Source organism: Podarcis vaucheri (assembly GCF_965113315.1).
Source record: "Podarcis vaucheri genome assembly, chromosome: 6".
Lineage (NCBI taxonomy): Eukaryota > Metazoa > Chordata > Lepidosauria > Squamata > Lacertidae > Podarcis > Podarcis vaucheri.
Genome location: NC_138764.1, coordinates 70,373,509 through 70,399,937, shown reverse-complemented (window position 1 = coordinate 70,399,937; position 26,429 = coordinate 70,373,509).

Sequence of the window (26,429 nt, the reverse complement as noted above, 5' to 3'; positions counted from 1 at the left end):
GGGGTCTATGAAATACCCTGCAAAGTCTGCCCAGCCACGTACATTGGACAAACAAACAGACGAATAAATGCACGTATCGCAGAACACAAGAATGCCGTCAAAAAAGAAGAAAAAACTTCCTCTCTTTTCCAACACATGAAAGAAACAGGACACGAAATTAATTTTGCAGATTCCAAATTGCTCTTTAACATGGAACATCACCACAAGAGAATAATCATGGAAGCCATCGAGATAGAGAAACACCCTCACAACATGAACAAGCGTGACGACACGTCCCGCCTGCCAGACATCTGGAAATTAGCCCTCCCCACAAAAACCGACACCAGAACCAGAGGCACACAGAACGCCGTCACCAATCAACCACACCAGACCCAAACCCAGACCCTCTCCACAGACATATTACAGACTCCATCCAGTAGCCAAACTATAGTGGCACCTCCGGATGCTGCACCCCCCTGCAATCCCTACACAGATCTGGCTGGCACAAGGCACAAAACCACAGCTCGCCCCTATACACGAAGCCAAGCCAGAGCACAACTAAATGCAGCACAGCCATCTTCTCAGAAAAACTCTTCACAAGCTCAAGAGGTCAAGACACGAAAGCTTTAGCAACTAATCTACACTTAATGACCCACCCAGTGGTATTCAGAATATCACTCATGAAATCACCCAAGATATCCCTCAAGTAATTAAGGAACAAAAGAAGAAAAGGCACACTAATCTAGGAACTTCCTCTCTGCCCAGAACGTTGGAGGCTATACACCACACCCCTCAACAGTATTTATAGGAACTCAAACACCAGACTCTGCTCTGTTCCAGTAACAAGAAGCCGAAAGCACCAGCCTGAAGATGACGAGTGAGACCTCGTCGAAACGTCGCACAGACACCCCGACTCTTACACGGGAAGACACCCGAAGACACCAAAACCTGCATATATATATATATATATATATATATATATATATATATATATATATATTGGTGTCTTCGGGTGTCTTCCCGTGTAAGAGTCGGGGTGTCTGTGCGACGTTTCGACGAGGTCTCACTCGTCATCTTCAGGCTGGTGCTTTCGGCTTCTTGTTACTGGAACAGAGCAGAGTCTGGTGTTTGAGTTCCTATAAATACTGTTGAGGGGTGTCAAACACCAGACTCTGCTCTGTTCCAGTAACAAGAAGCCGAAAGCACCAGCCTGAAGATGACGAGTGAGACCTCGTCGAAACGTCGCACAGACACCCCGACTCTTACACGGGAAGACACCCGAAGACACCAAAACCTGCATTCCTGTACCCGTGAAAATCTACGAAAGCAAATATATATATATATATATATATATATATCAATAAATTAAATAACAGCCCCCATGAAATGGAGCACCATTCAGCACCAGTACTTGTCTGCAGCAATCCCCATCCTCTAGACTGAAGGTGCCAGGATACACAACAGCACCACATCTTTGACAAGATTGTCCTGCTGTTTAGACAGCTAGAAACAAGCCAAGCCAAGCTGCTACAACTCCAATTAAATCATGTACAAGTTCCATAAGGATGACAGCATGAAACGTCTTGTCAAATTCTGGAGAAGACGCACGTTGGTGACCTGGATTGCAACTCAATAAGTAACAGGGAGCCAAGCTTTTCAGTACGTGTGCCATAAGTCATGTTCGAAAGATGGCATGCCGCCACTCTCTTCCCCCCACCTTATGCTGATGTTTCCTTTCCCCATTCCCACCCCTTGTTGTGAGGTTGTCTGTAGTCTACAGAGGAGGAGAACAGACAGCTGCACAACATGCAGGGCTGGAAATGTCTCCAGTCTGAAACCCTGGAGGGCTTCTGCCAGTCAGTGCAAACAGCACTGAGCTTGATGGACCCATGGTCTGACTTGGTGTAAGGCAGCATTTTATGGGAGCTACTCTGAGGACTATATGTCCAAATCTATGGTATAACCAGGCCCACAAGCCCTCCTGATTCCTACCAGGCATACCACAGTATGATGGAACTTATTGCACTTACGCTGCAAGTTGGCCACTCATGCTGTATGTGGACAGTTATCAGTGATCATGTTTGTGATCAGTTATATTAAATAAGAGAATTCCTTCCAGTAGCACCTTAAAGACCAACTAAGTTAGTTCTTGGTATGAGCTTTCGTGTGCATGCACACTTCTTCAGATACACACGAAAGCTCATACCAAGAACTAACTTAGTTGGTCTTTAAGGTGCTACTGGAAGGAATTTTTTTATTTTGACTATGGCAGACCAACACGGCTACCTATCTGTAATTAAATAAGAGCTTTAGTACAGCCAGATCACAGGTTTTATGCAATCTAGCTGTGTGTACATTTTATGAAATAAATAAAATAAATGGGCAATCGGCATTCTTTGGAAACTGAACTGAATAGCTGCATAGAGTGGAAGTAACACTGGAAGTCCATTGATGCAGCATCTCATTTCCTATTGAGAAAGTAACTGTAGCTTTGTGGCACAGTAGATGCTTTGCATACAGGAAGCCTCATTTTCAATCTCTGACATCTTAAAAGATTCAGTTAGCAAGTTGCAATGAAAGACCTCTGCTCAAGAGCCCAGAGGAATGCAGTCACTGAGAGTAGACAGTTCTGGGTTCCATGAACATATAATGTCACCTGGTAAAATACAACTTGCCAGTGAGAGAATTTGCTTTCTTGGGCTCCATGATCACTGCAGATGGTGACAGCAGCCACGAAATTAAAAGACGCCTGCTCCTTGGGAGAAAAGCAATGACAAACCTAGACAGCATCTTAAATAGCAGAGACATCACCTTGCCGACAAAGGCCTGTATAGTTAAAGCTATGGTTTTCCCAGTAGTGATGTACGGAAGTGAGAGCTGGACCATAAAGAAGGCTGATTGCCGAAGAATTGATGCTTTTGAATTATGGTGCTGGAGGAGACTCTTGAGAGTCCTATGGACTAGAAGAAGATCAAACCTATCCACTCTGAAGGAAATCAGCCCTGAGTGCTCACTGGAAGGACAGATCATGAAGCTGAGGCTCCAATACTTTGGCCACCTCATGAGAAGAGAAGATTCCCTGGAAAAGACCCTGGTGTTGGGAAAGATTGAGGGCACAAGGAGAAAGAGACAACAGAGGACGAGATGGTTGGACAGTGTTCTCGAAGCTACTAACATAAGTTTGACCAAACTGCGGGAGGCAGTGGAAGACAGGAGTGCTTAGTGTGCTCTGGTTCATGGGGTCACAAAGAGTCGGAGACGACTAAATGACTAAACAACAACAACAAGTTGCCACTATGGTCTAAATTCACTCAATTCAGGCTGGACTTTGCTAAGCATCATCACCAGAAAAAGAAGCTCTGTGAACAATTGAGTATACAGAGGCAGATTAAGGTGATTTTTTCTGCACTTATCTCCCCACCATGGGACATTGCCCTGAGACATTGAAATCATTGTTGTCATTACTTTGTTTCTATTTATTAATTTATTAATTTGGTTTTATTTATCAATTTATGAATTGCTTTTTTACATACGTCTAAAGGAGTTTTACAGACCTACCATAAAAATATTGAGCTTGGTCCTGTGATTAACAAATCCTTAACTACACAGAAGACCAGGCCCTATTGCCACACATAGAATTTGCCCCATTAGAAATGGTCTCATGTCAATTCAGTCAGATGGATGGGGTTCCATCAGATTCAATAGAACAGAACCAAAGAAATATGCATGTAGGTTATATATATAAGGTGATAAGAAGGATGGGTATCAGTTAAAATTCTCCGAGATGGGGGAATGCCCTTGGCTATAGGCTAGAATATGGTCATTGAGATCTAAAGTGAGGTCACCCAAAAATGTCAATTGCAGAAGAAAAGGGTACCTCTCTCACCCTGTCACAGAAGAAGAAAAAAATTCAATCTGAATTACAGCACTATAATAGAATGAAAATCGGTTTCACTTTTAAGATGTCATGTTATTTCTTGTGTTGTTTCAAATGTCGTCTTATTGGTATTTTGAATGTCAAAGCAAGAACTTGCACATCAATCTCAAGTCAGTCTCTTTTGTTTGGCATTTCCACCTTGAAACCATTTCAGAATATTTTGTTCCAAGGACATTTTTGGCATTCAAAGTTTTATATAAAGGCAATTGCTTTCAATGTGTTCTCATGCTCTGAAGACTAAATGACAACCACCAGACCTGTAGAGTGGAGGACTTAAGAACAAATGATTCTGACATGAGCATCTTATATTCCTAATTTTCTTTGTGTAGTGTGCTAGAAGTAGATTCAAGACCGATTGGTGGTACAGCGGAATGTAGATTCACATACTTTGTTCTGTATTTCCTCTTTGGATTCTTTTGAGCAGGGGTGTTGAACCTTGGCCCAGAAGCCAAATGCAGTCCTCCAGATTGGCCTATGTATTGATGCTTGGGAGTCTCCCCAGGCCATATACCATTCCTAGCCACATCCTCACTTCCCACCCTCTCTGACCCTGGTGCACAGCCTCTTTGTCTTTTAGCCTTGTTGGAATGAGTCATTGAACACTCGTAATGATGACTCTTGCTTACCAGGAAGCAGGAGAATGGTGTGTGTGTGTGTGCGCGCACACACACACGTGCGGAAACTAGCCTATTGTACAAAGGTCAACTTAGCATTCATTACTACCCCTTTTTATCTGGCCCCTCCGACCATTAGCATGAGGGCCCCCACAAAGTTACTCAAAAGGGAATGTGGGCCTCAGGCTAAAAAAGGTTCCCTGCCAGCCTTTGAATGAGGTCTTCCCTTTGGTAACATCTTATTTCAGAGGGGGGAAAGTGTAGCCTCAGGCTGTACTGAATATTATTTTTTTTTGTAATGTTCAAAGCAGCATTGATCCAAACCAAAAGACCCCAAATACACCACTAATCTCAATGAGCAGTTGCGGTGTTTGGATGCTGTTTGGCAGTCTTTTGTCCCCATGGCTACTGCTTCATGCTGCCATATTCCTTTTCTTTGAGCTCAGTCTTTGAGCTCAGTTTGCCCACATGGGTCTGTGAATCAGGTGGGCTGTCACAACCCATGTGACCATGCTTAAGAGCTTCCATGATCAAATGTAGCCGCTTGGCATCATCGTTAAAATGCACATGAGTTGCCACCGCTAATAAAATTAGGTGTTAGGTAGGTAAATGTATTGTGAACATATGCCCATTGTCAATGCCTCATTTGTGAAGGTTAAGGAGGAGGAGGAGAAAGGAGCTCAGAAGGAACAGCCTTGCGAAACAATAGAAATATGTTGGCTTTAAATGCAGAAAATCTCCCAGAAATGAAGGGGTGAGGCTTTGTGGCACTCACAAAATATGAAATGAGTACCGGTAGTTACAAATCAGCTTTCTGTGTAGCATTCAGTATCCCACTTGATTTGTCCACAATACACTGACCTTCATCCTTCTCTAATGGGTCTCCACCCTTGCTCAAAAACAAGCTTATTTATGTTGCATCTCATACTATAGAAGCTTCCTCTCCCCATCCTTCCTGTCAATACAATCTTGGCTTTCCATGTCAGAAAACATTCCCTATCATTTTTCAAACTGAGATACCAGTTTCAAGACATCTCAGGAAGCCTGGATTTCCCACAGGTTTGTTTGCTTTCCTTGGTCTCAAAATATTACCTCGATTCTTTCTCAGCATTTGGTTTATTTAGTTATTTATTTTCCTATTGATTTAATTCATAAAAAGACCTATTGCCCCATATACTTTCACAGACAAAGACAACAAAATCTTTTATTTATTTACTAAAGCCACATTTGAGTGTCTTTTTGGCTTCTGGGCACCTGTATAAATATTATATGTACAAGTAATAAAGCAGTGCGCGCGCTCTCTCTCTCTCTCTCACACACACACAAAGTATCCAAGAGGTCTATGCATTTTTTTGTCCTAGACACTTATTCCAGATAACAGTCTTCATCCTTTAATATTATGACCCAGGGCTAGGGATGGACTAAGCAGCCTGATTCCATCCCATTACACTTTCAATGGTACTCAATCATGTCCATTCCAACCTACTTCATGCAGATTTTCTTTGAAAGAATACAAAAAAGTGCATGTTGCGCTCTGCAGTGCAGCAAGTCAAGGCCTATCCAGGGTGTAAAACAAGACACAGTGGGGCAAGGCAGCGATGGACATTTTTCTAATGTACAATTTTTTGCAAGCAATTTCTCCTAACATAATGCATTTGTGTGTGTTAGTGTCACTAGTGAATAAATTGTGATGCACATTTTGCCATGTGTGTGTGTGTGTGAGAGAGAGAGTGAGTGTTTGAGTAAACATTGTTTGGTTGGAGCAGGATGGCTGTGGTTTGGTTCTCACAATGTTTCATAAAGTGTGAATTTGAAAATTCAGCTTGAAATGCAAACTGAATTTAATTTCTCCCCCACTGCTATTTGTTTGTTTGTTTGTTTGTTTGTTTTGCCTTCATATTTTACTTTTCCTTCACTTCCTTTCAAGTGGAAGTCTCATTATTACCTCATTCATTTGTGAGAACAAGTAGACTCCACTGGTTCGCCCAGTGCTCTGGAAAATGGTGTCATCATCAAAATACTCCCCTCTACTACTGTTAATTGAGCAGAGGAGAGTGAGTCTGAAGACTCAGATGACAGAAGTGATACCCTGTCTAAAAGGCCTATAGAAGTTTCCTTTAAAACAAGTTTTAATAGTGCTTACGGACTTGCCTGTAGCAATTTGTTTTTCCATTCATCTCACTCTTTCCTCTTGACTGCTAGATCTATTTTCAGTCATCATGTTCCAAATCTTTGACTGCTATTAAGCAGACAGAAATTTCAGTCACACATACACAGCAAGCTGGGGGAGGGGAAACCTCCACTTAAAAGTTGCCTTTAGAACATGCATGCTGCATCCATACATTATTTATTGAGAGGGGCACTCAATGAAGCATAAGTGAGTGCAGATGTAGGCCATCCTGTTTCCAGCCATGAATGATTGCCCTGCGCTACTATCATGAGCCCATAATAGAGAATCTGCTTTTTTAAAAAATAAGGTAGACTCATTTTACAGTTGACCCTTTTCTCAACAGCATTCAAAGGGGAGTATATTTTAAATCTCCTTAATGCCTATCTTCCAAAGGAGTGAAAGGACAACATGAGCATACCAGCATGGAAATCTACTCTAAACTTCTTTATAAATATAAACAAGTGCTTTGCACAATTCTTTCCTGCACACTTTTCAGTAAGAGAGAGCCATCAGTATGCAGTAGCCTTGGGAACCTAGGTTCAAATTCCCTCTAGTAATACCTACGAAGTTTACCGGGGGTTTTTGAGCAACCCACTGTTTCTGACACTCACTACCTCAGGAGATAAAATGTCACTTGAAGCTCCTTGAGGGAAATAGTGGTTCAGAAGTAACATATTATCTCCATCCCATGGCAACAGGAAAGAGCTTTAAGAGCTCTATGAAGGAAAGGAGATGTCATCCAAATTTGAATGCTGCAAGATGGTTGTGGTGATATCAATCAATGCAGTTTCTGATTGTTGTAGGTTCTCTCAGCTGATTTTCATTGCATACCCTCCAAAATCCTGAAGAGGAAAGTCAAGATGTGTGTCTTTCACGGCTGTGGTCTTACAGGACCCAGGTGACTCACGAGAGAACATGACCTCCCAAAATAGGCATCTTCTGGGGTTACACTCTCACGGGAACCAAAACAGGACATCTTGGGATCCAATCAGAAGCTGGGGTGGCTTCTGTAATTCTGGGATGTCCCACTCACATTGGGACTGTTGACAGGTATGTAATTATTGGCACAGCTCAGTTTCTGCACTGGAAACACCGTGAGTTGCCTTTTAGCAAGGCAGACTGTTGGCCCATCCAGCTCAGTATTGCTTTCAATGACTGGCAACAGCTCACTGGGGTTTTAGATACTCCCAGCCCTACTTTGAGATGCCTGGGATTGAAACTGCAGATTGAACATTCTGCACACATAACAGATGCTGCAGTGACACCTTTCCCATTTGTTGTAGTCTTCTATGTGTCTGTGACAAACAACCTGTTTCTTCAGTTTTATAGCATCCAGTAGGTAGGCAATAAAAGGAGTTTATCAGCTTTGAATGGATAGTCCGGTGTGCTGGTAGGCTGCACTGAGTCTTGAGGTTACCAGTGAATGGACCATGGTGCTCAAGCTATACCAGTCCAGGATGCATCAATTTTATCCATGTGAATAAGTTTACGATGCTTTCTTATGCTTTTACAATTTTTTTCCCACAACTCTCTAAACCAAAGACAAGCTGCACATAAAGCCTGATAGCTCTGGGCATAATAACAAAGCAGTCTTATTCTGTAATGTGGAGAGAAGCACAGTTGTTTTCTTCCTCCATAGCTCCAAAGTAATGCCCCCCCCCAAAAAAAAATTCTCTGCCAACCATCCCCTGGGCCTCCTGAATTACCTGAGGTAATTAGCAGAAAGCTATACAAATGGAATAGCTGACCAATCTTATCAGCTCTTTCAGGTACCCAAAACTGATGAAATGCCCTCAAGATCTCTTTCTATGCATGGTAGTGATTGAAAATATTTCTAATGCACATTTTTTCCTCTGCAGAAGCAAGTCAAGATAATCATATACAAGATAATCACCATATACTTCCCCAGATTTAGCAATATGCCAAAGGGTGGCCTGATCACCATTGCCCTAAGATCTCTCATCAGGGTCTCATTCACAAACCAAATTCTTTTTATTGAATAAAATATCACTTTCCATCTATCTAGTGATTAGCAAATGCAGTAAGAAAAGCTGTCTAAAAAAATAGCTTAAGTATGCTCAGAACTTTTTAGAATTTGTCTAAGCCACTGGATTTTTAATTATCTAGTGAAGAGGCTGTGACAAGAGCTGAGGCAAATTTGGCCATTAATTTCCATCAAAATCCTCCTCTAATTTTAATGTTGAATATTTTCCTAATATTTGACATTCTGCATTTGACAGTATTGGCCTTCGCTGCTAAGTTGCTGAATATCTGGTCATCTAGCTTTCTAAGTATTTCTAACATCATATTTATTATTAGATATTTTTGCATGCATAAACAAGAAGGTGATGATATAAAAAACAGAACAAGTTCACAGAATTGCAGAATTCTATGGAAGGGACCCTAAGGGTCATCTTGTCCAACCTCCTGCATTGCAGGAAACTACATGACAGATGGCCATTCAACCTCAGCTCAAAAACTTCCTTGGAAGGAGAGTCCACCACTATTTATGGGAGTCTGTTCCACTGTTTCAGTTTTAGAAAGGGATGGCAATACAAAATACATGTGCGTATAATGGTTAGTATTTTCTGACAATCAGGTCACATGCCCATGGCTTCCCTTTACAGTAAGGTGGTATTTGCCTCCCATCATGCCAACCTGGGCGATGGAGTTGATCTGGGATCATTTGGCCGTTAGCAACAGACAGGAGATTTCCTACAGGCATCTGCAGGTCATACCTGTCCACAGATTCTTACATGAGATTCGTGTCTTGTTGAGTCTTCATTCTGCTAATGGGACAACAGTTGTGGGCCTTGGGCTATCAAATTTCAGTGGTACCCTGTGTGATGCCAAAATTTGGCACCCCTTCTTGCCTTCCGTTCTACCTCATAGTTGTGGCACATCCTGCAGTGCTCTTGAGGCTGCATGCCCAGTGTAACTGAACTGATCGCACTCCCCTGAATTCAACTATGGGGGCAAAGAGTGGACAGAAGATGACTATGGTCAATGTCCAACGTAGTAAAAATGTTAAATGTGTGGGATTTGGTAGCCAAGAGATTTCATTCTCTGGTATTTTTTCTTAGAATATTTTATACTGAACATAAATAAGTTCTCTTTTTGGATTGACTTTTGTAGGTGCAGCATTATACAAACTTCAGCTACACATATTATTCATCCGAATTAGTACAGTAGATATAGCTAGAAGATAAGTGATTTGTGGTCCCCTCCCCACTTTTGGACAAAATGAAGTATAGAATGCAAAAATATATAATTATACAGAAAAAGGGAGAAGTGTCAAACGATCAAATGTGCAGTATTAATGATAACTTGTATGATATTTCCCTGTAATTTCAAACTTTTGACACATAATGATTCAAAGCAATATTAAATTTATAAATCATATGTCTTCCTATTTTATCCCTTCCATCCCTTCCATTTTATTTATGCATCCGAAAGTTTCTAGTGTACTTTTCCAGATGATTTTTTTTGCAATACATTGACAATATCTACCATGTAGTAATAACTAGTCAAAATTCTGTCAGTTCTGCTTGTATGTCTTTCCAAAAATTCCCCGCCCACCTTTTATTCTAATAGTAATAATAGTTCAGTAAGATAGTTTCACCTTGGAATAAAATGCCACCATTTGATCAGGTTTCTGAAATTTATGTTTAGTGTCAGCTTGTAGAGATACACACTGATAATTCATCATTTCAGCTTCATTTGTTACAGGTGGTTCACAAACCTTCACTGAAAAGTTGCAATTCAGAATATCTGCTCTGAGATGCTGTTAGAGGTGATAGAACCAAGAGATGTCATCAAAGAACATGTGACCTTAATAAATGAGAAACTGCACTTCCAGGACATACGTATACCATCCGCAAAGTTTCCTCAGTGTCACATCTGCTCATGAAATTGCCAGTACATGAATGTATGAAACCTGCCAATGCAAGTTACAATGTTGGGAAATTCTCTAGGCTTGTGCAGACAGGTTATATAGCCTTAGTCACAGGTCTTGATCAAAGGTTACCACTGGCACATTGACATCCAGCCTTTCCACTTCGGAACATCCAAACTCGATAGATGTCATGTTCCCATCAGTCGTTAGCAGGAAGGAATTGGTGGATCCTCCAGGATGTTGACAATGATGTATTACTTGTGTTCCCCTGATAATCCTGGACAAGGTTGTCTTAATTTACAGAGATTGCTCAGGCTATTCTGAATTGGCTCATCAAGCAATCTGTTCAATGTGATTGTATTTGTACTGGGGGCACTTGGAGATTGGAAGAAATGAAGTTACTCTCATGCTATTGCAGAAATATCCGGTGCTGGAAGATAAGTGTTGTATTCCTGCCTCTTTTAAGAAAAATGAATCTTGCTTTGATGTTTCTGCAGTGCTCATCAATGCTGATCCTGTAGAAAGTGGTATGGTCACCTACTGGTGAAAGCACTGGTGGGGAAATTGAGGTATTGAAATTGCAGCTTGCAACATGACCCTTGTGTGAGAATGACTTCCACAAACATCTACAAAACAGCAGGAAATGACTTCTCTAAGGGACAATTTCTAAAGAAAGAGGGTGGAAATTCATGGAGCAACGAAACAATAGAATTTTTATTTTGATTAGTTTTGCAGCTGCTTCAATTAAATGTTTATTTTCCTGCACCAGGTTGCCTAATATCTTTGTGACTAATATAATACCTGCAAGTATCCCCTCACCCCAAAAAATAAATTACAATTTGCAGCCTTTTCAATTTGTTCCCAGAATATTGTTTCCATGTCTGATCTGTTGTGAATGATGAGCACTGTAAGAAACCAGGCATCTATTCTTCCAGTTCATTGACAAACGTTGGTCCATTGCCATCTCATCCTCAAGCCATCTCATCCTCTATCACCTTAACAAAGACAAAAGAGTTTTACTTCAACTAGTGCAGGGGTAACCAACATAGTACCCTCTAGATGTTGCTGGACAACAACTCTCAGCATCCCTGACCATTGGTTATGCTGGATGGGCTGATGGGAGCTGGCCATCCATGGACTAGAGGAAGACAGGCACCCGCTACTTCCTCTTCAGCCTTCATCACACTGTTCTCTCTCCAGCCCATTGCTTAGCAACTCTGTTGCTTAACTCCTAACTGCCATTCTTAACTCTAACTTCCCCTAAAACTAAAACCTTGGTTGAGGGTTTGCAAATGAGATTTGCCCTTTCACCATTTGTGCTGCCTAAATAGCTCATCCCCAGTCTAACACCACAGAAGGAAATTACCTGATATAATGAGCTATTATGTTGTTGTTGTTTAGTTGTTTAGTCGTGTCCGACTCTTCGTGACCCCATGGACCAGAGCACGCCAGGCACTCATGTCTTCCACTGCCTCCCACAGTTTGGTCAAACTCATGCTGGTAGCTTCGAGAACACTATCCAACCATCTCCTCCTCTGTCGTCCCCTTCTCCTTGTGCCCTCGATCTTTCCCAACATCAGAGTCTGTTCCAGGGAGTCTTCTCTTCTCATGAGGTGGCCAAAGTATTGTAGCCTCAGCTTCAACATCTGTCCTTCCAGTGAGCACTCAGGGCCGATTTCCTTCAGAATGGAGAGGTTTGATCTTCTTGCAGTCCATGAGACTCTCAAGAGTCTCCTCCAGCACCATAATTCAAAAGCATCAATTCTTCAGCGATCAGCCTTCTTTATGGTCCAGCTTTCACTTCCATACATCACTACTGGGAAAACCATAGCTTTTACTATACGGACCTTTGTTGGCAAGGTGATGTCTCTACTTTTTAAGATGCTGTCTAGGTTTGTCATTGATGAGCTTTTATACTTTGCTCAATTAAAGGATTAACAAGGTCTAGCACAAGGCTTAAATGTATACTGGGTCTGACCTAATACACATACAAGTCTAGCTATCATCTCCAAGGAAATTAGCTTTGACATCCCAAACCATAATTAAATTCTAACACCTATAAATCTATTAACAGTATTGACAAATGAAAACCATCTTCACTGTTTAGGTTTAGTCTAGTAAGGGTGCATATTAATGATGATATGCACCCTTACCAGACTAAACCTGCACTTAGGAGGCTGCCTTATGGCAGACCATTAGTCTATCTAGCTCAGTATTGTCTACACTGACTAGCAGCAACCCTCCAAGATTTCAGTCAGAGTTCCCCCCAGCCCTTTCTGCAGATGCCTTGGATTGAATTTCAGACCTTCTGCATGCAAAGGAGATGCTCCACCATTGAACTATGGCCATTTATAACACCCACCTTATGTCATGAATAATTGTTTGTGGCTCAAAAGCGTGACTGTCTATTGTTCAGCCCGGGGAACTCTGGAAATTGTAGGTCTTTGATGGGAATAAGAGTCTCTTAACAATTCTCAATACCGCTAACAAACTATAGTTCTCAATATTCTTTGAAGGAAACCATGGCTGTCTAAAGTGGTATGATACTACTTTAAATGTATGGTACAGATGGGGTTTTAGTTACAGGCATAGAAATAATATGATTCAGTGAAGGTGGGAGAGGCATATAAGTATAGGAACATGAATGGAGGTCATTTGGTCTTTGCAAATTTCTGACCTGACATGCACCTCCCTGATCAGAGATTATATTCGTCAGAAACTTAGTTATCCATCCATTTTTGCACTTCGTGAACATTCCAACATTGTCCTCAGCATGTACCAAATCTGTTTTAAAGTGCACATTTTGAGAGATAATACATGTTAAAGTACTATTTAAATGAATATTTCAGTGTTAAAAATATCACCCCCAGAGTAATGTGGAAATCATGATTTATGTGTGAAGTACAATTGACACCAACTAGAAACAGACCAATTCATCCATCCTTAACTTGAGGTCATGTTAGGTTCAGGGAACTATGAGTGACTCAAAAAATAATTCCTGACCTCTCAGCTCCAGCTGCTTGGTGTCACTGCCAACATGTTTTCGAATGTGTTTTCATAGCCATAAGGTGTAGAATTGCTTGAAGAAAATGAAAGTGAAGATCACAGAGGATGAGAGTTTATGGCTAAAATCAGTTTCTGTGAGGAATCCCCATCATGTTGTCAGGACTGGAAGATGAACTACAGTACTCAGTATTAAAATATAGCTGAGAAAAATTAACCCCACCAAAGTAGACAAGTGCAGTAGTTGGAAACATAGAAACAACAAAACTGTCAAAGGAAGCAATTTATTTTAACAAATATTTTTTGTTTTCCTTTGAATATAGCAAAGCAAGCTGTTGTGTTTGTGTTTAAGGAATTCTTTTGCCTCAAATGACATACTGCTCTATATTCTGTAAAAAAAAAAAAGAATGCAATTTCTGGGAAATGATTATTTCATCATCTCACCAATCTCAAATGAAAGGGTATTATTAAGTTACTAGATATTCCTAATATTCACCAATCAAAAATGTCAATCCCATGAAGAAATATATTTGCACCTATTATTTTTTATTTTAACATTCTATATGAGTAGCCTACCTGTTGGGCATTTTCTAGGGATTAATGATCATCTGGGGTTAATGACCCTTAGTTGCTCTTCCAGCCATCAACTCCTCCCGGACAGTCATTAATCCTCAGGAAATGTCCTATTCCTCCACCATTAATGCTTCATTACAATCTGTTTTGGTCACCCTTGCAGAGACCTTCACAGCTTCATCTTCAGATATAGCCTTTCCTCTGACACATATAAAGGGGAAGCCAATTTGTCTTGAAAACCTTTATTTGGCTGAGACTGAATCGAGGAATCTGACTGCTGTCTAGGTTCATGGATAAAGGCAAGACAGCTCAACAGTTCACCTTTCAGAATACATCATGGACTGATGAGACAGCAAGACTAAACCATTGTCTATTAATTTCTACTGCCACAGAATAGCATTAGGAAGGTCATGTTTAACAAAGAGGCATTTGTACTAGCAAAGCCACAACTAGACAATAAAGAATTATTATTTTTCAATTGCCCATATCCATTTCTGATGTTGGTTTGCCCTAAACTTCAGACTTGACAAACCACTGAACCAGTTCTAGTATAAATTTTGGTACTTGCATATGCCAGGTGCTGTTCAGTCATTTCAGCAATGTGGATTTTATGTTATTGGCCAATTTATCCTGCTCTCCTATTATCCTTACCTTTCAATGTCACGTCACAAACTCTTTCTCCAGAAAACACAATAATTGTGTTGCTCAATCTGACCAAAAGTACATCAAATCCAACACTATATTCTTACCAGCTGTTCAGCCAGATGAATTTGAGGAACTCATAATCAGAGGAAGAGAGAGATAGCTGTCTCTTGCGGTGTGTTTCAAAATGCTTGATAGTTTGGTAGTCTACCTCTAAACATGGAAGTTATTGTTCCTTTTTAAGCTTCATAATGTCTAATAGTCACTCATAAATATACTTCCCAGGAATTCACTACAACTCTTTTTAAAAGATATCTGTTTTTGTGACCGTTACAGCAATATGTTGCAATAAATAAAGTCCCTATTTTCATTGGAGAAATGTTGGAGGGTATGAGGTAGAGTCCTGACCCCTCACATTTTGAGTGATGAGTCCAGGATAAAGTTAGGCGAGTCATTAACTCCAGTATAAGGAAGTTCAAAGCAAGCTCCTTTAGGAAACATTTGGCAAGTGTTAGTTGCTGAGAAAACAACTAAGACTCTTCTGGAGTCTTCTGAAGCCTGGGCAGCCTGATAGCTCCTGACAAGGGGTGGAGTCAACATGAAGTATCTGTTGTTTAAAGCTGTTTGCTCTTACAACACAGAGGTGATAGTGACTGTCTGTGAGGGGTGCTCTCCTGCCGGAGAATGAATCAGTCCTGGAGGATCTGGGAGTGGGGAGGTGTTAGCTCCACAGGTACTGATGACTCTGAGCTGGATTGTGGATTGAGACTTGAGACTAAGATGGAACCCTAACTCCAGCAAAAGGGGTTCTCTGACAATCTGACATTCCATTAGTCTTTCACGAAGGATCAATGAGTTCAAATGATGTGTCTCCTAAAGAAACTATCACAGTTCAGTCTGTGTGGTTCCATTAAACCATATACAAACTGATGTCAACTGATATAGCTGAACATTTCAGAAAGCACATGGTCACCGCTTTAGGAGCCGTACCAGCCTTGCTGTTCATTGGCAGAATGTAAATGGAAGAATCCCAATATATGGTAATATGTAGACCTGAGTTAGAAAGAAACTCCTGATTTATGCAGTTAACTATTCAAAAACCAAATAGTTTTTGTATGTATTACAGAAAAACATTCATATATGTAACTCTGATTTTTTAATGATACAGTTTTTCCATGGCTGTCATGCATGAATAAACTCTATTCCTCTGTTCTAGGCTACTCAGATTGACAGAAGTATCAAAAAGAGCCTAGCCTACAAATCACTTAGCATGAAATATTTGGCTTGATGATTATTTATATAATCTCATTCAAGTAGATTGGATTTTCTGTTTAAAGTAACCCAAGTGCTTTGGGACTAACTGGTTTGTGGACTGCAAGCAAGTTGTTATAATTTCAAAATGAATAAATTTTATGTCATTGTTTCTCTATTAATGTACCATACATCTGATCCTATCCTATGGAAGAATACCCGAAGCTATCTATAATCTCAAGAGCTTTTTACTAGGTGATTTGTTTGGCATAGTTTATTGCATATCACATTGTGTTGTGACTCAGCCCGTAACCTTTGAGTGGAGGGTGAGATATAAATACTATGACTAAATAAATAACTTGGTCTTGGTTTCTTTCTTAACAGAACAGCTAGCTGTGCCATTTCAGTACTTCTGGGTCTTTGTAGTCTAGAAGATCTGCCTCTGTGGTGTAGCTGGTACAAGGGCTTACAAGGGCTAACAAATATCCAGGACAGACTGTGGTAACCACATAGCTTGTTTCTTAATGTGAATCTCCTGAAGGACAGGCACCCACCTTTTAATAGGAAACTTCTCAAAGTCCCCATTAAATTATTCAGTCACAAGCATGAGCACAAGATGATGGGTACCACTGGGATAAGTCTGCATTGTAAGTGCTTTATTTTTCTTCTATGTGTGTTTCTTCTTCTTCCCCTAGCTGGAGTTACTTTGCTATTTCTTGGCAGTACAGTGAAAACATCTACCCAATGCAGAATCGAAAATGATTCTATTATTTCTGATATATTCTTCATTCCCTTGTTCTGGGAATATCTCACAGACTACCTTTTGCTCCTGATATCTCAACATCTCTGCTTGCCAGAAATTCAAAAAAGTAATGTTGGCAGAACATTTTAAAACTTTTCTGTAGTGCATACCTGAGTTCAAATAAGGATGAAGGTGTCAATCTTATTCCAAATAGATCTAAAACCTTAAAAGCAAAAGGTTGCATAAAGGGATGAGTGAATCCACATGCATATTGACATATCTCTTGAGAAAGTATAATAGCCATGTGAATGAATAGACCGTGATCTTAATGGTAATGCCAACTACAATGTGACAATAACAATGTTGTGTGGAATAGTTGTGACAGATTAGCGATAACTGAAAGAGGTTCCTTATTATGTGTAGACAGTGCTGAAACCAGTCCTAATATCACTTGGCAAATACTAGTGGTTCAATCTGGCCCTATGAAAAGATTCAGCCTTCCCTTCTCCATAACTTCCATACCAAAGGAAGTTTAAACTAGTGCATTAAAACAATTCCTATATTTTTACATTCAGCAAAGGTAAGGCCGTTTTGTGGGTGGGCTGTGGGGAGAGTTCCAGACAAAGGAATTTGCATCACTTGAGTCTCCATGTTTCCTTCTCATTCCACCTTGATGCACTGAAAGTGATATAAAGAAAATAATCTTCACATTTGTGGTGGGATGTAGTGAAGGCTGAAGTTTCTTTTTCTAGGAGGACCTGCAGATATGCTTGTACAGACAACAAGCAAGACACAGTATACAGACAAGGGCTGGTCAGTGGAATTTTACTCAAACATAACTTTGCATGTTCATTCATTTCAGTTGGTCAGTTTTGAGTAACATGTAGTTAAATATTAAATGAAGAAATAAATACCACCCAAGGAGGTATAATGGGTTCATTATCAAGCTGTTACTCCAATCTTCCAGACAGTCCATAGAGAAACTGACTACAGTATTATTAATATTAGTTTTGTTTCCAATTGCTAACCATAGTGAATATATATTCTCATCTGAATATATATTCCCAGTGCTGCTGCTTGCAGTTTATCACCTCTACGGCAGGGTCTCTCCTGTGACTCCAATGAATATGTTTCTTTTTCTTATGTAACTTACTCCCCCCCCCCCGTGCCTGTATTATTTCTTCAACCATGTTCATACCTTCATGCTGCTGCCCTCCAATGTCTATCTAGTCTGGCTGCATATGCCTAGTCTCTCTGACCTAATTTTTTAAAAACCTAATGTTTCCAAAATATTGGTGGAAGGAAAGGGGCAAACACGGGAGCATGAGAATTAGCATGACTGAGCACTCACAGTCCTTAAAAAACGATCCTTTTAAAAAAAGCAAATTGTAAAGCTGGTTAACATGAAAACCTCTGAAGCCACCCATCTTAAATTTGGCAAGGTTAATTCACTCTGTAGGGGCTAGTATGTCTCCAGTTTTCATCCCCCTATACATTTTTTTTAAAAAAAAGTGTCCATTTTTGTTTTACAATACAAGTCAATGGGATTTCCAGATACCTATATTTTCTTCTATTTGGATTTGGATAAGGGAAGAGTGAGATTGGTCCAGACCTAAGGTTGTTTTGCTGGAGCTGGACTAGATTATCCTCATGGTCCCTTCCAATTTTACCATTTTATGATTCTGTTAATCAGGTCTGATTCAGATTTACAAATCAAGGCCACAGATTGAATTGAGTGGTCTGTGAAGAGCTTTGCATGCTAGAAACTGGACAAAGAGTAAGGTTTGCAATTTCCTGACATTGTAGAAATATGCCTTAGGAGGGATGCTCAAGAATTATTTGGGTAATATTCTGCATTTCCACAGTTCTTTTCTTGTGAAGACTATTGCATGTTTTATAAGCACTAAGCAAACAACATCCCAACATCCTTCTGAATTATTTAAGCACAATTACAGAATAGTGCTATAGGACGCGGGTGGCGCTGTGGGTAAAAGCCTCAGCGCCTAGGGCTTGCCGATCGAAAGGTCGGCGGTTCGAATCCCTGCGGCGGGGTGCGCTCCCGTTGTTCGGTCCCAGCGCCTGCCAACCTAGCAGTTCGAAAGCACCCTCGGGTGCAAGTAGATAAATAGGGACCGCTTACTAGCGGGAAGGTAAACGGCGTTTCCGTGTGCGGCTCTGGCTCGCCAGAGCAGCGATGTCACGCTGGCCACGTGACCCGGAAGTGTCTCCGGACAGCGCTGGCCCCCGGCCTCTTGAGTGAGATGGGCGCACAACCCTAGAGTCTGTCAAGACTGGCCCGTATGGGCAGGGGTACCTTTACCTTTACTTTATTTAATACAATTACAGAATGGTATTTAAACAATGAGAAAAGTGAGATTTTATTTAGTTATATGTTTGCCTGAGGTCATGGAGAACTTTGGTAGCACAGCTGAAAGTAAACCCTTGAGTATCATATATGCAAAAGAAAGGATTGTCCAGGGATTGAATTCATAGTCTACAACACTGGAAACAAGTGCATAAAATCATGTGTGATGGCACTTAGGCCTGTTACTGCTCAATCCTATGTATGTCTATCTCAGAAGCTGGCATGCTAAGATTGCAGGTGTATGACTGCAAACACACTTACGTGGGTCCTACTTCAAAACACAGTAAGACTTACTTCTGAGTAGACATGTGCAGGACTGCACTGTTAGTTTCCCCGTGCTCCAGTTCCATGTGTGTAAACTGGAAAGCAACCATCTCATAAGTCAAAACCATTATGAGACGATTTGAAAAAAATGATGCATATTATGCCAACAAAGGAAAAGTCCCACAAGCACCGGCTAATTGACATGAGTGCAAGAGATGTGGTGTCTAATTCAAATTTTGACACATGTGCATAACTGCCCAGTTCTGTGCATGGCCAGACCCATAACCAGAAATGTTAGGTGGGGGGCTAAGGGCAATATGGGGGTGCCATCCCACCAACATGAACTTGAAGCCTCTGCATGCTCAAATATAATGGGACTGCCTTTAGCCCAGTGATCCAGTGCACTGATCTCATGCCCTATTATTTGAATTTCATTCAGGTAAGTGGCTGAAGAAACCCAACCAGATGGGTGGGGTATAAATAATAAAATTTGTTGTTGTTGTAAGTATGCTTGAAGTCTTAGCTGCATTTAATTTCCCTCTCATGGAACTTCTGTACAACGCAGCCTTTTGCATAGCTACTTCTGGAAGTGAGCAATTATCAATTATAAGCTTGATCGCAGAAGTTCATTCTGCAGAGAGCTCAACAGAATATGCTTCTCTCTCAGCAAGAACCACTGTCAATAGTTTTAACATACAGAGGCCTTATTGAAACTTTCTTCACAGAATACACCCTTGACCATTCACCATGGGAGTGAGATACACCAGAGGTTGCTTTTCTTTCATGTTTAAAATTTAATTGTACAGCTTGTACTCAGAAAGCTTGGAGTGGATTTTTTTAAAAAAAGTTAGTTCCTTGTTTTCTTTGTCTTTTAAAATGGTTACTCCCTAATTGTCAAGTGGGTGAATATCTGATTTACAGATAATTGCCTTAGTAAATTTTAGACATCATATCCCCGACGTCACTAAAGTTTGGAGATCAACTGATTAATCTAACATCGCCCTCCATTGGCAGCAGAGGACTTGCTCAAGTGCTTGCAGTGACCTGCGCAAGACTGTCAGTTCAAGTCTGTTTCTGATCTTTGGAGTAGGTATTGTCCGCAATCTATTGCCAAGACATTGTTAACAAACCAAAGCAGGGAGAGGGAAGAAGCTGTCAAGGCCCAGATCTGTATGGGGAACATGGGGAAGACTGAGCATTAAAAGTTCAGCTCCTATAAATGGTAATGTGATGTACTTGGAAGATGAATGCTGTCTTCATCAGGGCGTCGTGTACATTAGCCTACATGTTCCAACCACACCCCTTTTCAAAGTCTGTCATGGCAGAAGAAGGACGGGTTAGATACTTCTCAGAGAGTGCTTTCAGATGTGACATGTTCACTGATCAGTTATTGCCCTTCTGCATCTCTCCTACTGGGAAATGACAAAAGTTGCATTTCAGTTGTGACAGTCTTGTGAAAGAACAGGAGGCATAATGTATACAGCTGGCAGAAAGGGAGATATATGGAGTACTAACCAGCAACAACTGACATGGCTTTCAGTTTCTCACTGTTAACAAGGGGATGTGTGAGGAATATGCCTCATTTCATTGACTTGTCATCACCGAGATCTTCTCCTTGGCCATGCTCTTAGGTCAGGGATAGGTAAACTGTAGCCTCCAAGATGTTGTTGGACTCCCAGCTCCCATCAGTCACAGCCACCATGGCCAATAGTCAGGGATGATGGAGTTGACACTTTACACACACACACACATTGAATTCCATGTCAAAACCTGCAATACGAAATTGTCCTTAGAGGTCTGTTAAAATGTTACATAGGCTTAGGTCAAATGGGAAATCCAATTCCCCCCTTCCTTATCAGGAAGCATTTACAGTAATAGAATCATAGAACTGTAGAGTTGGAAGGGACCACAGGGATCATCTAGTCCAACCCCCTGCAATGCAGGAATTCTTCACCCAACATGGGGCTCAAACCCACAACCCTGAGTCTCATGCTCAACAGACTGAGCTGGGAGAAGACCAGTTTCCCAAGTCAGGAGGTACTCTGAAGAAGAGAATAAAATGCAGGTAGAGAAACATTCATTTTGTGTGTTCTTTTTGCCTTTAGATTGAGACAGGGGCCTTTTGGTGGTCATAGCTGTCGGCCATAGAGACTATGTTGCTGGCGCAAGAGTGCCATCTTGTCAACATCCAGTGTGGATGCCTCCTCTGGCACCCAAGGCAGGCTGGTGTAAGCCTCACAGTTTTACCATATACTGTATCATCTAAAGTTCCAACATATAACCAAAACATTTGCCAGTACGGTATTGTTACATACTCCTCCTGGTTGTGGCAACTCAGCCAGCCCTGCCCATTTCCAGTATTCCATGCACATTATGTGTAAATTGGGCACATGGGGAGGGATGACACACTGATGTAGAATAGAATGTCCTTATTTTCATCTGAGGAATGTTGGAGGGTTCTGTTGCACAAGCACAAATCCCTGTGGATTGTATTGGATGCTGCCCATTTTTAATTTTTAATTTTTTTTACCATTTATTGGGTAGATGGGAGCAAAATGAAACCCTAACAAAAGAACATGGTGGGTGGAGAGAGATTTTTTTCTGAGGTTTACTTAAAGCTCCACACTGCCCACAATGCTGCAAGACTGCCGCCACCAGCCACACTGCCTGGAATGCCTTGGGAGCAGCACACTTCCTGGCCTGTACAGAAAATGGTTATCCCCTTCCAGATGTTTTAGAGAAATGTCATCCCACCCCACAGACACACTGAAAGCAGCAATCGACTCTACTTTTTGCAAGGGGGCAGTATTTTTTGGAACCTGTAGGAAGAGTTTTAGTCCAGTCTTACCACCTACCAAATGATGCTCGGAGGTAGATTTTGTGAGGTGATACCCTCTAAAGTAGCATATGTGGAGTAATGGAAGATCTGTTCCTGTTTTACATACCTTTTGTAGTCCCACACACCTCATAGGATATTCAACAGCATCCTATAGGGAATGATGAGCCCAGCACATTTCAGCTCAAGGCTTTTCCAGCCTATTTCATTCAGAGGATGAATTGTTCCATTTCTCACTGAAGCGATGTCATTAATTCAGGTGTCCACATTATAAATGTGTCTTCTGCTGATACATTCAGTGTGTCATTCATGTCATCCCCTCTCCATTTTCTGTTATTGCAGCATAAACTATCGCAGTCTGCAGCCACTTCAGCATTCAGAAAAAATAATTATCCAAAGTGTAATTAAATTAATTGACCAGGAAAGTGATTTTGTGGAGATAATTAAAAATAACACATGTTTTGATGCATTTATATTGTGATAAACATTGGAAAAGAATATTGATTCAGACTCTGCAAAGCCAGCCAGCCAGCCAAATAACCAAATTGAACTAGAAAAAATAAATATTTATTATGCACTTCCTCTTCTTAATTGTTGGGCTAGCTGGCTGGTGTCCATGATCTCTAAGTTCTCTTTTCTCTTTATTACATTAAAAAAATCAACGGGCAGGATTGTGAAATGATGCCAGGGGTCGGTCTGATGTAGAAAACAGGTGGCATTGTGAAAGCAACTATGTAAAATTTTGTCAGCATGGTTAAGGATGCAAAAATATCATCCCAAATGTGTGGCTTGCATCTAAAGTTTTCCATTCTGCCTATGAGAGATTCAGCTAATGTTCTTAGTGACTGTATAGTCAGGTTGTTCACTTTCAGATAGGGAAAAATTGAGCACAGATAGGATGAGAAGGCATAATATTTACTCTTAATCACATCCACGGGAGCATAAGAAGTTGCCTGATACCAAGTGAGACCATTGGCCCAGACAACTCAGTGTTTTCTCTACAGAGTGGCAAGAATCTTTCCCAGCCCTATCTGAAGCTCTCGGGGATGGAACCTGGGCCCTTCTGCATACAAAGCACGTCCTCTAGCACTGAGCTACAGTCTTCCCCAAGAACAGCAGTATGTGTGTTTAAAAAGTATAAATCCTACAATCATTTGACCATGGTATAAGCATTGCAAAAAATTAGTTGAAGGTGGGAGAAAGTCCGGCATAGTTTATGCTCTCTGAACACTGTGTTCTCTTGGTAATGAGCCAGCTGCCTAGCAGCATAGAATCATTCAGTAGCAAAAAAATATTTTGTGGCACCAGTGCCATGTAACTGGTGCTTTGTTTTGTTTAGATAGTTACATTAAATGCATGATAAACTAGGAACTAAAAAGTGAGAAAGATGTGAAGGGCTGATTTCTATGGAAGAAACGAGTGTTTTGCCGGAAACCATTTTTTAAAAAAGAGCAAACCAGAACATTCTTGAAAGAAAAAATATGGATGTTGACTAGAGAAGATGCCCTTGCCATTGAAGGACACCATTCATGTCAACAAAGTTCAGAAACTAACTCCAGTGGGAGTGTTCCATTCCAGTCATGCTCCTGATGCCTGTGTCTGTGAAATGACTGGACTCGGAAAACTTGATTTAAGGGAAAAGATGAAAAGGATTTCCAGAGACTACGGACACTATATGATCTTATGGTGATTAGATGTTCTACCACTACTGTTATAGGCAGTATGTTTCTAAATGTCTGTTGCTGGGACTCAGAAGTGGGGAAACACTCAGGTCCTTCTTGTGGGCTTTACATAAGCACTATGAGAAAAGGATACTGCATTAGATGGGACGTTGGCTTGTTTTTGCATTTTTGATGGAGCTAAGAACGTAAGGAGAGCCCTACTCAAAAGACGAAAGGTCAATCTAGTTCAGTATCTGGATCCCAGCAGTTACCAACTAGACGTGTTCTGTGAATCAATAAGCAGGGTTGGACGGCAACAACACTTCTCCATTGAATATCCCCAGTAGCTGATATTCAGAGATATATCACTTGAAGGTAGAACAGAACAAGAGTCTGCTGGATCAGGCCAATGGCCCATCTAGTCCAGCATCCTGTTCTCAACCAGATGCCTGTGGGAAACTCACAAGCAGGACCTGAGCAGAAGACCACTTTCACCTCCAGCAGTTTCCACCAACTGGTGTTCAGAAGCATTATTGCCTCTGACTGTGGAGGTGGACTATAGCCATCCTTGCTAGTAGCCATCATCAGCCTCTTCCCCATGAATTTCCCCAATCATTTTTTATTTTTTTTTATAATAATTTTTATTACATTTTTCCAAATTACAAAAAGAACAGAAAGAAAAAGCAGAATAGAAGAAAAAAAGGAAAAAGAACAGAAAATCACATCCATTTCAACAGCTTATTTCAAATTTCCATTGGACTTCCCCACATCTCCCGCATAATGCATTCTTGATAATAAAGTCATCAGCAAATTATACCCTTATTTCGTGTGTTTCTTTATATTTTCAGTTGCAATTTAAGTTTAGATCTCTTATTCTCCATTTACTCTAAAAATATCATTTTTACCCATTTAAACTTTGATTCTTTCACAAATGTTAGCAATTTCATAGATAATTAAATTTCATTGCTGGGGCTAACGTTCCAAATCATACGACGTCTTATGTTTCATACAGCTTATAATACTTTTGCAAATAGTCTTTAAATTTTTTCCAGTCCTCCTCCATTGCCTCTTCTCCCAGGTCTCGGATTCTTGCAGTCATCTCGGCCAGTTCCATGTAGTTCATCAATTGCGTCTGCCACTCCTCCAGTGTGGGCAAATCTTGGGTCTTCCAATGCTTGGCGATAAGAATTCTTGCTGCAGTTGTAGCATACATAAAAAAAGTTCTATCCTTTTTTAACACCTTCTGGCCGACAATGCCCAGAAGGAAGGCCTCTGGTTTCTTGGGAAAGGTGTACTTAAACACCTTTTTTAACTCGTTATAGATCATTTCCCAAAAGGCCTTCAATCTTGGACAAGTCCACCAGAGGTGAAAGAATGTCCCTTCAGCCTCCTTGCATTTCCAACATTTATTATCAGACAAATGGTATATCTTAGCAAGCTTGACTGGGGTCATGTACCACCTGTATACCATTTTCATAATGTTTTCTTTCAAGGCATTACATGCCGTAAACTTCATACCGGTGGTCCATAACCTTTCCCAGTCCTCAGACATAATATTGTAACCAATGTCTTGAGCCCATTTTATCATGGCTGATTTAACTGTCTCATCCTGAGTGTTCCATTTAAGCAGCAAGTTGTACATTCTCGATATTACCTTGGTCTTTGGTTCTAACAACTCTGTCTCAAGTTTCGATTTTTCCACCTGGAATCCTATTTTTTTATCTAGCTTAAAAACCTCATTAATTTGGGCATAATGTAGCCAATTTTGCACCTTATCCTTTAATTTTTCAAAGCTCTGCAACCTCCAATTACCTCCAATGTTTTCTATTATTTCCCAATATTTCGGCCAATATGCCTCCATATTGGATGTTTTCCGAGCTTTGGCCTCTATTGGTGAAATCCACCTCGGGGTTTTACTTTCCAATAAGTCTTTGTATTTTTTCCAGACCATAAATATTGCTTTTCTGACAATATGGTTTTTAAACATTCCATGTGTTTTCCCCTTGTCATACCACAAATACGCATGCCAACCTAACGAATTATTAAAGCCTTCCAGATCTAGGACATCAGTATTTTCCAATAAAATCCAATCTTTCATCCAGCAGAAGGCCGCAGCTTCATAGTATAACCTTAAGTCCGGCAGGGCAAACCCCCCTCTCTCCTTTGCATCAGTTAGTATTTTAAACTTTATTCGGGGCTTTTTGCCCTGCCAGACAAATTTAGAAATGTCCTTCTGCCACTTTCCGAAACAATCCACTCTGTCCACAATCTGCAAGGCCTGGAACAAAAACAACATTTTTGGCAAAACGTTCATTTTTATAGCTGCAATTCGGCCTAACAAGGATAGTTTCAATCTTGACCAAATTTCTAAATCTTTTTTGACTTCTGACCAACATTTTTCATAGTTATCTTTAAATAGATTCAAATTCTTAAAAGACAGATTGACCCCCAGGTATTTCACTTTTTTAACAATGTTTAGTTCTGTTTCCTTCTGAAA